Source organism: Petaurus breviceps, unplaced genomic scaffold (genome assembly GCF_028583685.1).
Source record: "Petaurus breviceps papuanus isolate PSGF00001 unplaced genomic scaffold, PetGlider_PUasm1.0 90681, whole genome shotgun sequence".
NCBI classification, from domain to species: domain Eukaryota; kingdom Metazoa; phylum Chordata; class Mammalia; order Diprotodontia; family Petauridae; genus Petaurus; species Petaurus breviceps.
In genome coordinates this window covers 1570302-1586095 of record NW_027187307.1, presented here as the reverse complement: position 1 = coordinate 1586095, position 15794 = coordinate 1570302, and the positions used below count along the sequence as shown (strand labels likewise).

The window sequence follows — 15794 nt, the reverse complement described above, 5'->3', positions numbered from 1 at the left end:
AGACATGACTGCTTTTCAAAAACTTTTACTCCATTAAGTTCCTAGTCTAAGGAAGCTGGCCAAAGTGCCCCCATATACTGAGCATAGGCTGCAAAGGCAAACCAGTGAATGCTGGCTGTATTATGATGAGGATGAATGTGATACATTCTCAACAAATTAGACTTTTCTCCCCACGTTGCTCCATTAGGTCCTCAATGATGTGCAGCTACTTTCCTTGCAGAATAATAAACCAGAGAATTGGGTCTAGTTAAGCAGTCTGAATGTCAGTTCCTCTGCTTTCTTCACAGAAGCACGGGCAAACTTCCTTAGTTTGACACAGAAAGGCCACCCATCCTGGATGCTGGCACAAACGCATAAGCCAAACCAGCCTAACTGAAAGGCCTTTGCTCTTGGCTTTTGGGACCTTTGGGAACCATCTCCAGGTGCCCTGATCTGTATCTTGCCACTGGAACCAGATGGCTCTGGAGGAGAAAGTGACTTTGTATAACCCTGTTTCACTTCAATTCAATTCACTTCCAAGTCACAGCATCAACTTTCTGATGCCGCAGTCTTCTTCAAGAATGAAGGCCAAACAGCAATCGTGACCTTTGGGAATTTGTTCTTATCTATTCCAGATATCTTCCTATACCAAGAGTAGGCCCTGGACAGAATTTGGAAAGTTTTATTTTGTGCTGTAGCCTCCCCCTTTCTTCTCTTCCCATGTTCCTTTGTCCATTGATGCCAAATTCCCTCATGCTAACAACTAGCTGTCTGAAGACCTGTGCTTCTCTGCTAAAGCTCCAATACCCAAGACATGGAGCAAATTGAGGGAAAAAAAGAACGAGAACCATTCCCTGAGTAGATAAACAATAGAGGAAGAGGAATAAGCAGTTCTTAAAAGAATAAATGCAAGCTCTCAAGAGTCATGTGCAAAAAGGTTCCAAATACTTAAGAATCACTTCTTCCCATCTTCACACTAGGCTTCCAGACTGGGACAAACCACTTCTTTCTTCTTTGCTAGGTTTCCCAACTGGCCCAAGAGATTCCCAACTGCCAGAACCACAGTACTGCCAACCTCACCTAAATTCACAGCAACTTGGCAGCTCAATCAGTTGTGTATTATGTTGATAGCTAGGGGAATGGAGGTGTCAACCAAGGCCCTTCCAATCCCTTTCTTCATCAGTGGACCACACCAATACTCTGCCTAGACTCTACCCAGTAGTTAACACAATCCTCACCCCACCCCCTTTACCCTTTACTCTCACCATTTCTTCACTACTCCTTGCCCTACCACACCCACACACCCACCCACACCCACATACCCTCCAAATATGCCCACCCCTTCTACTCTGCCAGCTGAAATCCTTTTCCATAACCAACAATCTTCATTCCAAATTACTCTCTTCCTATCTCACTCCTTCCATGTTCTAGTGCTTCCTGAGATCTGGTTTTCTCTCCATGACATAGAATTCTTTGTTACCCTTTCCAGTACTAGTTATACTTTCACTCATATTCTCCAATTCACTGGTCAGGGGGAGAGGAGGCCAAATTTGACCCTTTGGACTCTCTCTCTATTGCCATTACTAAGCACCTCTCCTCCGTTGAGGTCTATTCAATCCAAATTTATCATCTGTTGCAAACTATGGTACCTATTACCTACTGACCTTACATATTAATGGTCCCTAAAATACCCACCTTCCCAACTCCTTGACCTCAATTGCCTTAACCTAGTCCTCCACTACATCTCAATTACATAAACGCTTGATTATACCCTTGATCTTGCCACCACCCGCAAACAGTCAAGAACCATGAACTTCTTTGATGTGGCTATTTCTCCAATGTCTCACTCATGCTAAGCTGACTCCTTGTGATGACCATGATTTCCAAATCTTCCATCTCTCAGGGCTACCCCAGACCCTCAATCCCATTTTGGCTATGCTTTCATTCCATGTTTGGAGCTCTTGTGAAAGTTGCTCAACTCTACACTATCCTTGTTCCCTCATTCTATCCCTGGGCATGCCTTGGTAAGCATCGACCATGGATTCTTCTCACCATCTGTCTCTATTACTACTCAATTACTTCTGAGTGGAACTGGAAGAAATCATGAAACTATGCTCACTGGGTCCATTACAACTTTATGCTAGCTTGTTTCAACTAAGCTCTCATTACAATACAGCAATCCCACCCCTCCTCTCTAATTAGATCTCTCTCCCCCTCACCATAGAAGCTAGCTAAAGCCTCTTCTTCTCTTTTCACCCCTCTCTCAGTACTCCTTACTCATCCTCTCAGCTGAGAACCTCAACTCAAACTTCACCAAAATCCCAAGGCCATTCTCCTCGCTTCCTCACCACCTTTCATTCAGATATCTGTCCCTGCACCTACTGTCTGAAGAAGTATCCCTTTTGGCCAAAGCCAAATCTTCTACAGGTGCCCTTGACCTCATCCCCTTCCATCTATTCCAGCACATTGCCCCTTCTAGTATCCACATTCTCGAATGTTTTCTTTCCATATTTACTGGTTATTTCCCTGGAGCCCTGCAAACACAGCCGTATCTCTGCAATTCTTTTATTTTTCTTTTTTTAAAGTCTGCTTCAGTCTGTATTCAGACACCATTGCTTCCTTCTCTGGGGATGGACAGCACCTTTCATCCTAAGTCCTTCACAGTTGTCCTGGATCATTGTATTGCTGAGAAGAGCTAAGTCATTCATGGCTGATTATCTTACAATATTTCTGTTACTTTGTACACAGTACATGTCACTTTACTCAGCCCATGCAAGTCTTTCCACGTTGTTGTGAGAGCATCCTGCTCATAATTTCTTACAACACAATAGCACTTCTTCACAACCACATATCAGAATTTGTTCAGCAACTCCCTAATTGATTGGCAAGCCCCAGAAAAGAGCTGCCATCAATATTTTTGTATGTATAGGTTATTTTCCTTTTTTTTTTTTTTACCTCTTTTGGGCTACAAACCTAGTAGTGGTATTGTTGTGGCAAAGGGTATTCTGCAATTCTTTTATGAAAAAACAAACATTTATTCTACTATGCTGTCTAACCACTATCTTCTATCTTTCCTCTTTCATGGCTAAATTCCTGGAAAAAAGATGTTTACAATTAGTGCCTCCACTTTCTGCTTTCACTCTCTTTTAAACTCTCTAAAATCTGGCTTCCAATTTCAACATTCATCTGAAACCACCATAACCAAAGTCACCTATGATCTCCTACTTGGCAAATCAAATGACTTTTCCAATTCCCATTGTTGTTGACCTTTCTTTATCTCTTGATACAAATTCTCCTCTCTTCTTGTTATACCTTTACAGTTTCTTGGCTCTCCTCCTACCTCTAGGACTAGTCCTCCTCAGACTCTTTTGCTGGATCTTTATTCATATCATCTCATCCCCACCGCCATGAGTGTCTTCTAAGGCTCCATTATGGACCCTCTTCTATTCTCTCTCTATTCTTTCACTTGGTAATCCCATTAACTCATGTGTTTAATTCATCTCTCTGAAGACTATTCTCAGATCTATTTTTCTAACTCTAGTATATCTTGAGCTCCAATCCCACATCAACAATTGCCTATTTCCAGCTGAAAATGCCGTACACATCTTATCCCCATCCCTTTTCTGTATTTGCCTACTTGTATTGATGATTTGTTGCTGTTCTTCAGTCATGACTGACTCTTTGTGATCCCTTTTGAGGTTTTCTTGTCAAAGATACTGGAGTGATTTGCCGTTTTCTTCTCTAGTTCATTTTACAGATGAGGAAACTGAGGCAAACAGAGTGAAGTGACTTGTCCAGGGTCAAGCAGCTAGGAAGTGTCTGAAGCCAGATTTGAAGTCAGGAGGCCTAGTGCTCTATTTACTGTACCACATAGTTGTCCACTGTTGAGGATACTGCTAATTATATCCGGTTACGCAGGTTTTCGACCTTGGTGTCATCCTAGATGCCTCTCTCATTTACCTTGCACAGGCAATCAATTGCCAAATCATATAATATTTTCTAGTAAATTTCTCTTTTATATCCTCTGCTTTCCTCTCACACAATCACTTCCCTGCTTAGTTCAGACCCTCATCAATATTTCCCTGAATTATTGCAATAGCTTTGTAATTGTCTCCCCACTCTAATATACCCTCTACTCAGCTGCCACAGTGACTTTGCTAAAGCTCAAGTCCAACCATGTCACCCTCCTATTCATTTAACTCCAATGCTTCCCTATTGCCTCTAGGCTAAAATATCAGCTCCTCTGTTGATTCTTTATTCCTGGTCTCTTCCTACTATTCTTGTTATTTAACACATTACAATCTTCTATGTACTCTGCAGTCCAACTGTCCTGGCCTCTTCAGACAAGGTACCTCATCGCTATGCCTTTGCATTGACTTTCTGTCAAACCCTAGGCCTGAAATATACTCCCTGACTTCCTTGGAAATTCTGCTCAAGGGTCACCTCCTCCAGGAGTCCTTTTTGGGTCCCCATCACTGCTATCACCTCTCCCTCTAAAGCTACCTTCCATCTCCTCTGTATTTTATCTTGTATATACTGATTTATACATGATATTTTCCCCTATTAGAATATAGACTCCTTGAAAAGAAGGACTATTTTTGCTTTTTCTTTATATCTCCAGTGCTTAGTACAGCATCTTACACATAGTAGGTGCTTAATAAATGTTTATTGATCAATTGGTAATAAGAGAAATTCAAATTAAAGAACTCTGAGGTTCAATCTTATGCCCATCAAATTGACAAAGATGACAAAAAGGGAAAATACCAATTTGGGGAAGGGCTATGGGAGGACAGGTACACTAATGCACTGTTGGTGGAACTTCCAACTGGTCCAACCATTCTAGAAAGCAAAATTGCATTGCTTATCTGTGTCCCCTTCTGAACGGCCCTTTGTTCTCTTCAATGGATTTTAGAAAGGTATTCGAATATTTGCTCCATTTTCTTCTTTTTTTTTGGCATTACTCACTGGCCAGTCCTACATGCTTAACCTGTTCCCAAACAGAAACATTTCCTTGTAATGTGTAGCTGAATAACACAAACTCACACATGGCCATATCTGAAAATGCATGCCTCTTTTTGCACCTTTAATCCGTCACCTTCTGCCCAACAGATATGAAGCATGCTTCTCATCAGATGGGAAGTTGGAGTTGGTCATGTCATTAATCAGAGTTTTTAGCTCTATCAGAGTTGTTTTCCTTTGTGTTTTTGTAGTCATTGTATAAATTGCTCTCCAGGTTTTACCCAATTCACTCATCCTCAGTTCATATGAGTTTTCCCAGGTTTGTCTTAGTCCATCTGTTTTGTCATTTCTTAAAGGACAATAATAACCTATTATATCCATATTCCATGATTTGTTTACTTTCTCCAGTTCATGGCCACCTTCTTTGTTTCCCTCTGCCTTTGATTTCTTTGGGATATATGCTTAGTAGTGGTATATAGGTTCAAAGAATATGCAGTTTAATGACTTATGCTATGAGTATTCTGGGGACATAATGTCTTCACCTAAAAGAAATGAATCTTAAATAGTGGAATTTCAGAGATTATGGCAGGGTTGTTAGGGCTTTCCCAGCATCCCTTAAACACCATGGAGGTGTCTTCATTGTGTTGTTCCCCATCTCAATGTTAATTATTTCTTTTTTTTAAAGCAATTGGGGTTAAGTAACTTGCTCAAGGTTACACAGCCAGGTGTTTCTGGGTGGGTGCTAAGTATCTGAGCCTGGATTTGATCCCCAGGTCATCCCAACACTGGGGCTGGTGCTCTTACTTGCTGTGCTACCTGGCCACCCCAATTATTTCTACATAGTAGAAATAATAGTAATAATAATAGTAGAAAGGCATAGTACCTTTCAAACGGGGAGGGGGGGCAAAGAGAAGATGGTTGAGATCTGTGATTTTATCACTGTAAGGAACTCTCAGTGTGGAAGCTCCCTTAGCAACTCATCTGTGACTTCTAGTCATAAAACGTTGCTTCCTGGTACACTAAAAGGTTAAATGACCTGCCTAGTTTGGTTCCTAGATCTTCTGGACATGGATCTTAATAACTCCAAGGCCAGCTTCCCAGTGCTGCCTCTTGTTCAGACAGTTGGCTATCCAACAAATGGATTTTGGTTGCAATCCCTGAGTTGGCCTCTAGAACAACACTTACAGCTAGCAGGCACACAGCTTCCTGTCTTCCCTTGTGGGGATGTGGGGAATTTATTAATGCTTAACTCCTAGGATGTTTAATTCCTAGCACTCAGGTGCTATGATATTCTTTATAGTGAGGTAAAGGGGGAATGAGGGGGAGAGAGAGAAATGCCCTTTTTGGCAGGTTAGGACAAAACAAGGAATCAGGAGGTAACAAGCTTTAGTTTCAAGCCACCTGTTAGTAAATTACTCAAGTGAACTGTTTCCTGAGCTGTGACCTTATTTAGAGTTGCACAGACACTAGATGCCATTTTACTCCATGATATGCTGCCACAGACCACCTTGGCATGGGCTGCACCATACGTAGACTTTGGCCCATTTCTAGATGGATAGTCCTGTTTGGAAATTAGCAGATCATCCAAGGCACCCTCTACTCCACAGTTGGGTATTCCTTTTGGCAAATGGGCAGAAAGAATAAAGCCAAATGTAATTTAAATTAAGGAGTCATTTTTCATGAGCCTGTAATCAGGGGAGATTGGCAAACTGTCCCTTCTGTCCATAGGGCTAAAGGGAGAACATGAGGGTACATGGAAACTTTATTATTTAAATGCAAACATTTTCAAAGACCCACGATTCCATCTCCTTGAAAACTCTTTCCAAAGGAGCAAATCACAAGCCTTCTATACCTGTGAGTATGTTTTTATAAGTTATTATGATAAAAACATTTGATTATGGCAATTTTCTATTTTAAAATTTTCAAAATTCTGATTATTTTTATAATAAGCATTTGGTTACTTTTTTCATCTTGAAGAGTCACTGGCTGTCAGTGGACAATGAGAGAAAGAATTTCTACTTGTGGGTAGCATCCCCTTCTCCCTTTGACCAGCTCCTTGAAAAGGACAAGAGTCAGCAAGCATTCAAATATTGGCATGAAAACAGTTTAAAATTCAACCAAGGCAAAAAAAGAATTGAAACACTGTAAAGCCACACATGAGCAGCTTTCCAGAGGACTGCTGCTGTGAACAGCTTTCAAGGTTCTGATTACACAGTATAGTGAGCACCCTATTTTTTCCATAACAAACTAAAGCAAAACATTCACAGAAAATCAAAGTACAGCATTCACAATATTACAACTTATCACAGATCACAATATAGTATTCACAATAGCTTATCATTAAAATAGCCACATAGTTTTCACCAAAGTGGTCACAATATTTAGAACAAAGAACAATTATCTCAAAGTACAACAGTCAAAGTCTTCCACTCATGGGGTACACTAGGTTGCAAATCAATTACTTATTCAGTCATCAATCACTAAGTATCATTAATCACTAAGTACAAATCCTTAGAAAGTACACAGACCCTCCACCCCAGGTCACTAGTAAACTAGAATTTCATCATTACTCAGTACCCACAGAGAGGTCTTTTCATCTTGACTTGGGCTGGCTCTCAGATTCCCTGGATCCCCTTCCATGGTCCCAGATTCTAGCTGGATTCACCAGACTGTCACCTGGGTTCAGTGGCAGACAGCTCCCAGTTCCTTGTCCAGCTCTCTGGACAGGTCCTGCTCCACACTGAAGTTCACAGGGTCTGGTCCATCGCAAGTCCTTCACAATTTCTGCTCCCGGGAATTCAGGGCTCAACCAAGCCACAGACAAAGTCCCTGCATCCTGGTCATGCTTCCTCAGTCTTCTGAAGCTCTTTCAAAAAATCAGAATCACCTTATCCAGCCTGGGGGAAGGGGGCTCCTGGGCCCCCTCAGGAGAAGCTCCACCACCACAAGTTCTCAGGAAATTCTGGCTCAGTTCTGGATTCTCTCTTCTGTAGCTGCTCTGCCTCCAGGTTCTAGTCCCAAGAAATTCTGACTGTGCCTCTCTGGGGCTTTTCTTATATACACACAACATTAGCTACTTCCTGTTTCAGCCAACCCTTCCTGTCATGTCAGGAACAGGGGTTCATACATTCTGTTTCTTTCACAGAGGTGTGATTAGTTACTAAGTGCTAAGTACCTGCTTACTTGCCAATACAAAGGGGTCAAATTACATTACTGTTACCAACACTTCTTGACTTGGGCCCAGGATATGACATGTATAATACACGATAATGTCCAATAACATGTCCACAAGAGAACTCATGATCTTTACTCCAAACTCTCCTCGGAACAATGATTAAATCAGCGTTACATTTGAACACTCTTTCCTGGCCATCACTCCCCTGATATGTGTTGTTTCCCCTAGGGCTGTCTTACTTTATGTACATGTATCCACAGCACTGTGCTTGGCACGTGGGAAGTAATCATGTGTCTCTTTTCTCTCTTTGACCTGCTCACACTCACACCTCTTCTGAATGTCACCATGAGCCTTCCAGACTTCCAGGTTCCCAGCCTCCTCATTACCAAGCCCTCACTCTCCCTAACGCGCAGAGCTGATCAGTTGCCAAGTATGAGCCACAACATCATCAGATAGCCTCTAGCCAGGGTCAGCCCCTCATTGCTTCTACCCTGGACAATTATGAGAGCCACCTAATTGGTCCCTCTGCCTCGATTGTCTCTCATTTCCAACCCACTCTCTATACATTCCCCAAAGTGATTTTCTTAAAGCACACATCTGTCCATGTTATGACCATGCTTACTAATTTCTGGTACCTTCCTAGTACCTTTGGGATTAAATATCAAGTCCTTTGTCATTTCAGGTCCTTCATGGCCCGGCTCCTTATACTTTAAGTCAGCCATACTCTTCAGTCTTCTTCTTTTTTTTCACATATGGCAGTCTAGCCCCCATGACTGATCCTCCCTGTCTCTTTACCTCTACTCCCACAGAATCTCTAGTTTCTGCTGAAATTCAACTCAAGCCTAGGACATATCTCCTCCCATGTGCAATCTAAGTTTCCAGATACCCTGAATTGCTCCCACATTTGCCCAGGACACAGCAGACTCAAATATGGAGAGAGAATACTGTCTCAAAGGGGGTTTTCAAAGGCCTGGTCACAGCAGGAGATAGATTGGGCAGAAGAGGGCTGTGTGAACACCTCTGAATCATCTGTCTCACTGATGCTCTGTCTGGATGCTTTTCCCAATAGTTAGCACATTCCCTACTCTCTCCATTCCTCTGATACCAACTCTAGTATGCCAAAGCATAAACTCTCCCCACCAGCCCTCAAAGTCTGCTCTTTCATTCCCATCCCTATCAACCCTCCCATACCCATAATGTCCCACTCCAGACCTTCCACTATGCCCTCTGGAATGCCTGCTCCATAATTAATAAACCTCCTTTCATTTCAACAGTCTTCCTTTTTCACTTTTTCCGTTTTCTTGTACTCATTGAGACCCCTGATGACATTATTTCCCTGGTTATTCTTTCCAGGACCAGTTGCCCTGTAGCTCATACCCCTGCCTCATTGCTGTTTCTCAAGTCTCCCTCTGTCATCATCACTCAGCAACTTCTCATTTGAGCTTCGTTCAATCCAAATTTGTCACCTAGCCCAGATTGTGGTATCTGCTATGTACAAAACCTCAATAAAATTTCCCTTTCTCCTTTAGAATTTGTTTTTGGAACTTCTATTTATTCTGAACTTGACACTGAAAAATAATGTGCATTTCGAGATTCTCAGAAGAATAAACAAAAGGAATATATTTGAAACCCTGCATCGTCATTCCATACCGCTTGCCTTTTTCAATGTACATATTCAATTCTTGATGCCATTCTGTTTGTCTGTATCTCTTTCTATATCTCCTATGGTTTCCTTCTGTGCCCTTTTAAAAAAAAGTTTCAATGACTTTTCCCCTCTTTTGGGGGTTTCACTACTGCTCCCATCATTCTTCCTTACAACCACTCCTCCCTCACATCTTAATTTTTAAAAGAAAAAAATGTAACAAATGAGTACTGTCAAGCAAAAGGAATCCACATGAATGTGAGACTCATTCTGTACTTTGGGCCTATCATCTCTATAAGGAAGTAGATAACATGCTTCATCATAGGCCCTCTGGAGATACAGTTGGCCATTGCTTTGATGAGAATGTTTAAGTCTTTCAAAATTGTTTTTCTTTATATTGTAGTTATCATTGTATAAATTATTCTCTTGTTTCTATTCACTTCATTTCTGCATCAATTCATGCTTCCCAGGATTCACTGGAAGGGTATATTTTGTCATTTTTTGTTACAGTAATATTCCATTATATTGATCCACCACAATTTCTTCAGCCATTCCCCAAATGATGGATTTACTTTACCTTCTAGTCCTTTGATTTTCTTTTTTTTTTGCTCTTTTTAATTCCTCCTTCAGGTTCGGGAAGTTTGTTTCCTTGCATCTATTCCCTCTCCAATATGGCCTATTCTCCCACCCCTCCTCCATGCCCATATGCTCTTCTCATGTGTCTTGATTATGAAAAATAATAAATTTCATCTCTTCTTCCTCTTTTCTATACTAGAATCAATCTGTCCCCAGAAGTACAAGATGGATAAGGAAGGAAGCAAGCATTTGTTCATGTGCATTTATTGACTATGTGTTAGACACTGTAATAAGTGCTTTAAAAAAAATCTCACTTGATCCTTACAAGAAGAATAGGTGCTATTATTATCATCTCCATTTTATAGTTGAGGACACAGGGGCAGTCAGAGTAAATAGATTTGCCCAGGATGACACAGCTAGTATGTGCCGAAGGCCATATTTGAACTCAGATCTTCCTGAGTCCAAGTCCAGTGCTCCACTCACTGCTCCAGCAGCTGTATCCGATATACAGAAAAAATGAATAGAATATAATATGAAATAATCAACACAAGGAAGGCACTAGAATGAAGATGGATTGGGAATGGTTTCCTACAGAAGGTGGGATTTTAGCTACAACTTAAGGAAGCTAGGGAAGCCAAGAGGTGGAGATAAAGGAGGGCCTTCCATGAATGGGGAACAGCCAGTAAAAATGGTAACAGTGAAGAGATGGAACATATTGTTTGAGGCACAGAAAGGAGGCCAATGTCACTGGAATTAAAGAATATGGGTCAGGGGAGATGTTAAATTCCAAAAAGTCTGCAAAGGTGAGGAAGGAGGAGGTTTATGAAGGCTATGGAGGATTTGAACACCAAATGGAGAATTTCAGGCTTTTATATGTTATCCTGGAGGTGATGGGGAACCAGGGAACCACTTGAGTTTATTGAGTGGTTCAAGGAGGTAGGTGGGTAGAAGGACATGGTCAGGACAGCACTTTAGGAAAATCTGCAATGGCTAAGTGGAGGATGGTCTGGAGTTGGAGAGACTTGTGACAGGCAGATCAATCAACAGGCTATTGTGATAGTCCAGCCAAGAGGTGATATACCAGGGAGATACTGCCCCAGGGTGGCTGTTATATCAGAGAAGAAAAGGGAGTATATTTGAGAGATGTTGACAAGGTGAAATTGATAGACCTTGGCAAGAAATTGGATATAAGGGATGGGAAATAGTGAGGACTCAAGGCTGACAGCCAGGCTGCAAGCCTAGGTGAATGGGGGGATGATGGCATCCTCAACAGTAATAGGAAGTTAGGGAAAGAGGAGGGTTTTGGGGGAAAGTTAATGAGTTGTGTTTTAAATGTCTATAGAACATCCAGTTCAAGATTTCCAATAAGCAGTTGGAGATGTGAGCCTGGAAGTTAGCAGAGAGATTAGGTAGACTTGAGAATCATCAACATAGGTTTTATGATTGAATCCATGGGAACTGACGAGTCGCCAAGTAAAGCAGTATAGAGGGAGAAGAGGGCCCAGGCCAGAGGCCTGAGGGACATTCCCAGTTAGTGAGTGTGATCTAGAAGAAGATCCAACAAAGGAGACTTAGAAAGAATGATTCCCTATGTAGAAGGAGAACAAGGAGAGAGTGGTGCACAGAAAAGCTATGAAGACAAGAGCATGAAGGAGAAGAGGATGAATGATGGTCAAAAATTGCAGAGGGGTCAAAAAGGATGAAAACAGGTAAAAGCCATTAGATGTGGCCATGGAAAGATCTTAAGTAACTTTGGAAAGAGCAATTTCTCGTAATTGATAAGGTCGGAAGCCAGACTGTAGAGTACTAAAAAGCAAGTGAGAATTCTATTCTCTCTTGCTTCTCTTCATGCTTGTATAACTATTAATTCTCAATATGTTTTGCTATATTTTCATTGATGTTACATCCAGTAACTGTGGATTTCCCCTAAGGCTCTCATGGGCCTTCTCTTTTCCTTCTATACCATCTCACTTGGTCATTTATTAGCTCTCATAGACTAAATGATCAAATCTAGGCAGATGATGATTCCTAGATCTATTTATCCAGTCCTATTATCTCCCCTGAGCTCTACTCCTCCTTCATCAACTACCCTTTGGATATTCAAATAGAATTTCCCACCATTTCTATAAAAATATTTTCAGCAGTTCTTTTTCAGAGTGGCAAAGAATTGGAAACTAATAATTCCCCACCGATTTGGGGAATGGTCGAACAAATTATGGTATATAAATGCCATGGAATATTATTTTACTGTAAAAACATTACAAAAGAGAGTGTCTCAGAAAAATGTAGGAAAACTTGTATTAACTGATGCAGACTGAAGTAAGCAGAGACAGGAAAATAACTTATATAGAAACAACCTTGTAAAAATTAACAATGTGGCTACACTTAAGAACTCTGAGGAATATGATGACCAGCCATGATTACAACATACTGGTTATGAAGAGTGTTAGCCACCTCCTAACAGAGGTGAGATGCTCAGAATGTAGAATGAAACACACATTTTTGGACATGGTCAACTTGGGGACTTGTTTGCTTGATTATGCATTGTTATTATAATGGGATTTTTTTTCTTTAAGTGTATGTGTTAGGGTAGGAACGCAAGGGAGAAAAACATACTTGTTAGTTGAAAATACATTTAAATGAAAACAAAAAATATGTGCCCCATAATCATAATCATCTCAAATCTAGTTCCTTCTGAATTTTCTTCTGTTGAAGGTCCCACCAGCCTCACAGTCACTCAAATCAGAAAGCTCATTCTCCTCAACCCCTTTCTTTCTTGCTCATCCCTCCCATATCTAATCCATTGTTAAATCCTATCTTTTATATCTCTATTGAATCTCTCTCATTCATTCCCTTTTCCTCACTCACATGGCTGCCATTCTAGTTCAGATGCTCATCACCTTCCATTTGATCTCTGTGCCACAAGCCTCTCTCTTCTCTAATTCATGCAGCATAAATCTGACCAAGTCACCATTCTGGTCATTCAAGTTCAGTGCCTCCTTATTACTGTGTTTCCCCATAATAAGACCTATCCCAAAAATAAGCCCTCCCCTTACTGTGTAAGATTCCTCTAAAATAAGCCCTCCCCTGAAAATAAGCCCTATTGAGATTGCTACTGTAGTGAAGGTGATTCCCTGTGCTACACGCTACATTACGGTACCCTCTGTATGCACCGTCCCCCCCCCCGCCCCCCTCCCCGTGAAACGCAGGCTGCGTTCCAGCTGCATCCAATCAGAGCTGCAGCAGTGAGCGCGTCATCCTGTTCTTCCCCAGTGATTTGCTTATTGAATTTTTTGTTCACATTTACCTGTTCATTAAAATGGCTGTCAATGTTCATTAAAATAAGCCCTCCCCTGAAAATAAGCCCTCTGGTGTTTTTCTGTCCAAAAAAATAAGACAGTGTCTTATTATCGGGGAAACACGGTAGAGATCAAGGCCAGAAGGTGGCGCGCTAGCACTCATGGAACAGCGAGTAAGTGGAAAAGAAGAGCCCCTTGCTGGGCAAAGGGGGTTAGGACCTCCCGCTGCCCCCTCCGTCTGCGGGGTGCGTGACTTGGGGATGACCACACCCCACTTTACGGACCTCGGTTCCCTGCCGTGTGAAAGCACTGAACTGAAAGTGGTGTTTTTATTTGTTTGTTTTTGCGTATTTGAACCAGTGTCTTCCCTAGCATGAGCCTGTGCTTCCTGTTGGGCGGGGGCGGGGGAAGTATCCGGTGACCTCTGAACGCTGTCTTCCGGCCCCTTCCGGCGTCACCCGGATGCTCACATTTCCTTTCGCCCCAGGCTGTCAGTCTCGCTCGCCAGCCCTGACTCTGTGGCGAAGGCCAACATCAGCTTTCCCGGAGAGTGAGGGTATCGAGGACCCCGCCATGGCCTGGCTGGATCTCCCGTTCTCCCGAAAGGACTATGAGTTCCGCACCATATTCAGGTACGAAGCCCCGTGGCCCCTGTACGCCATGAGCTGGAGCGCGCGGCCTGACCGACCTTTCCGCCTGGCACTGGGGAGCTTTGGGGAGCAGTATGGGAGCGAGGTACAGCTGGTGAGCCTGGCCTCTGACTGGATGTACAACACGGGGAATTTCGTGTGCAGCCACACCTTGCAGCACCCCTACCCCGTCACCAAGATCATGTGGATACCTGACCCTCAGGGCATCTACCCGGACCTGCTAGCCACCAGCGGCGACTACCTGCGGGTCTGGCGCTGCCCCAGTCACACCGAGGTGATGCCGGAGGGGGCAGCTGCCAGGGGCGGGACTTTTGGCCCGCCCCCGGAGGCCCAGCTCAAGTGCCTCCTCGACCACAATGAGGGCACGGGCATCTGCGCGCCCCTCACCTCTTTCGACTGGAACAGCACAGACCCCCAGATACTGGCCACGTCCAGCAGCGACGCCGCGTGCACAGTCTGGGCTCTGGAGACCCGCCAGATCCTGGGGCAAGTGTCAGGGCACGGGCTCCCACACCTGGGCTCCTACAACAAGAAGGTCTACGACATCGCCTTTGGAGGCGGCCGAGACGTCTTTGCCTCGGTGGGTGCTGACAGCTGTCTGCGGCTCTTCGACCTGCGCGTGCTGGACCGCAACTCTATAGTGTACCAGGAAGCCCACCACCTGCCGCTTCTGCGCCTGGCCTGGAGCAAGCAGTACCTCAACCACCTGGCCGCCCTGGCCATAGACTCCACCGAGGTGGCCGTCATTGACCTGCGCATGCCCGGCTCGCCCTTTGCCCTCCTCAACAGCCACAGCGCCTCGGTCAATGCCCTCACCTGGGCGCCGCACCTGGCAGGCCACATCTGTACCGCTTCTGACGACCACCAGGCCCTCATCTGGGATATTCAGCTAACGCGGCATATTGCCGAAGGCCCCATGCAGACCTACACCGCAAACGGCGAGATCAACAACGTGCAGTGGGCCACCAACCAGACAGACTGGATCGCCATCTGCTACAACAACTTCCTGGAGCTTCTCCGAGTCTAAGGCCCTGGCCTGGGCCAGCAGTCCCAGTTCCAAGCCCCGCCCCAAACACCCACCCTGAGAAACAAGAAAGAGAAAAGTCCACAGCTGTCACCAGACTGTCCCTCCTTACAGTTCAGCAAGCACAGTTCATCCGCCCTTCCCAGAATGTTCCTGAAATGTTAAGACTGTTCATACTTTTGCCAGACAATTCCCAAGATGTTGTGACTGTTCAGACTTTTGCCAGACAATTCCCAAGATGTTGTGAGTGTTCAGACTTTTGCCAGAAAGTTCCCAAGATCCATTGCCAGTCAGTTTCATAGCCTGGCCTGGATTCAGACTAATCCCCAGGATGTAAGAACTACCCCAGGGGTGCTGCCAGTGCTGGACTTCTGACTGAAAGCTGCTTCCTCTTCCCCCTGGTTCATTATTAAACAAAGTTTGGCTCAATTCTTTGTCAGCCCTCATTGTGTTAATTGGCATTAGGGTGTGAGTGGTAATTGTGGCTAGA

General features: G+C 43.5%; 1 pseudogene; it reads left to right on the top strand.

Annotated features, from left to right (window-relative positions):
* The first annotated feature begins 14100 nt into the window (after positions 1-14100).
* Positions 14101-15447, top strand: LOC138143884 (DDB1- and CUL4-associated factor 7 pseudogene; annotated as a pseudogene).
* Positions 15448-15794: the final 347 nt, after the last annotated feature.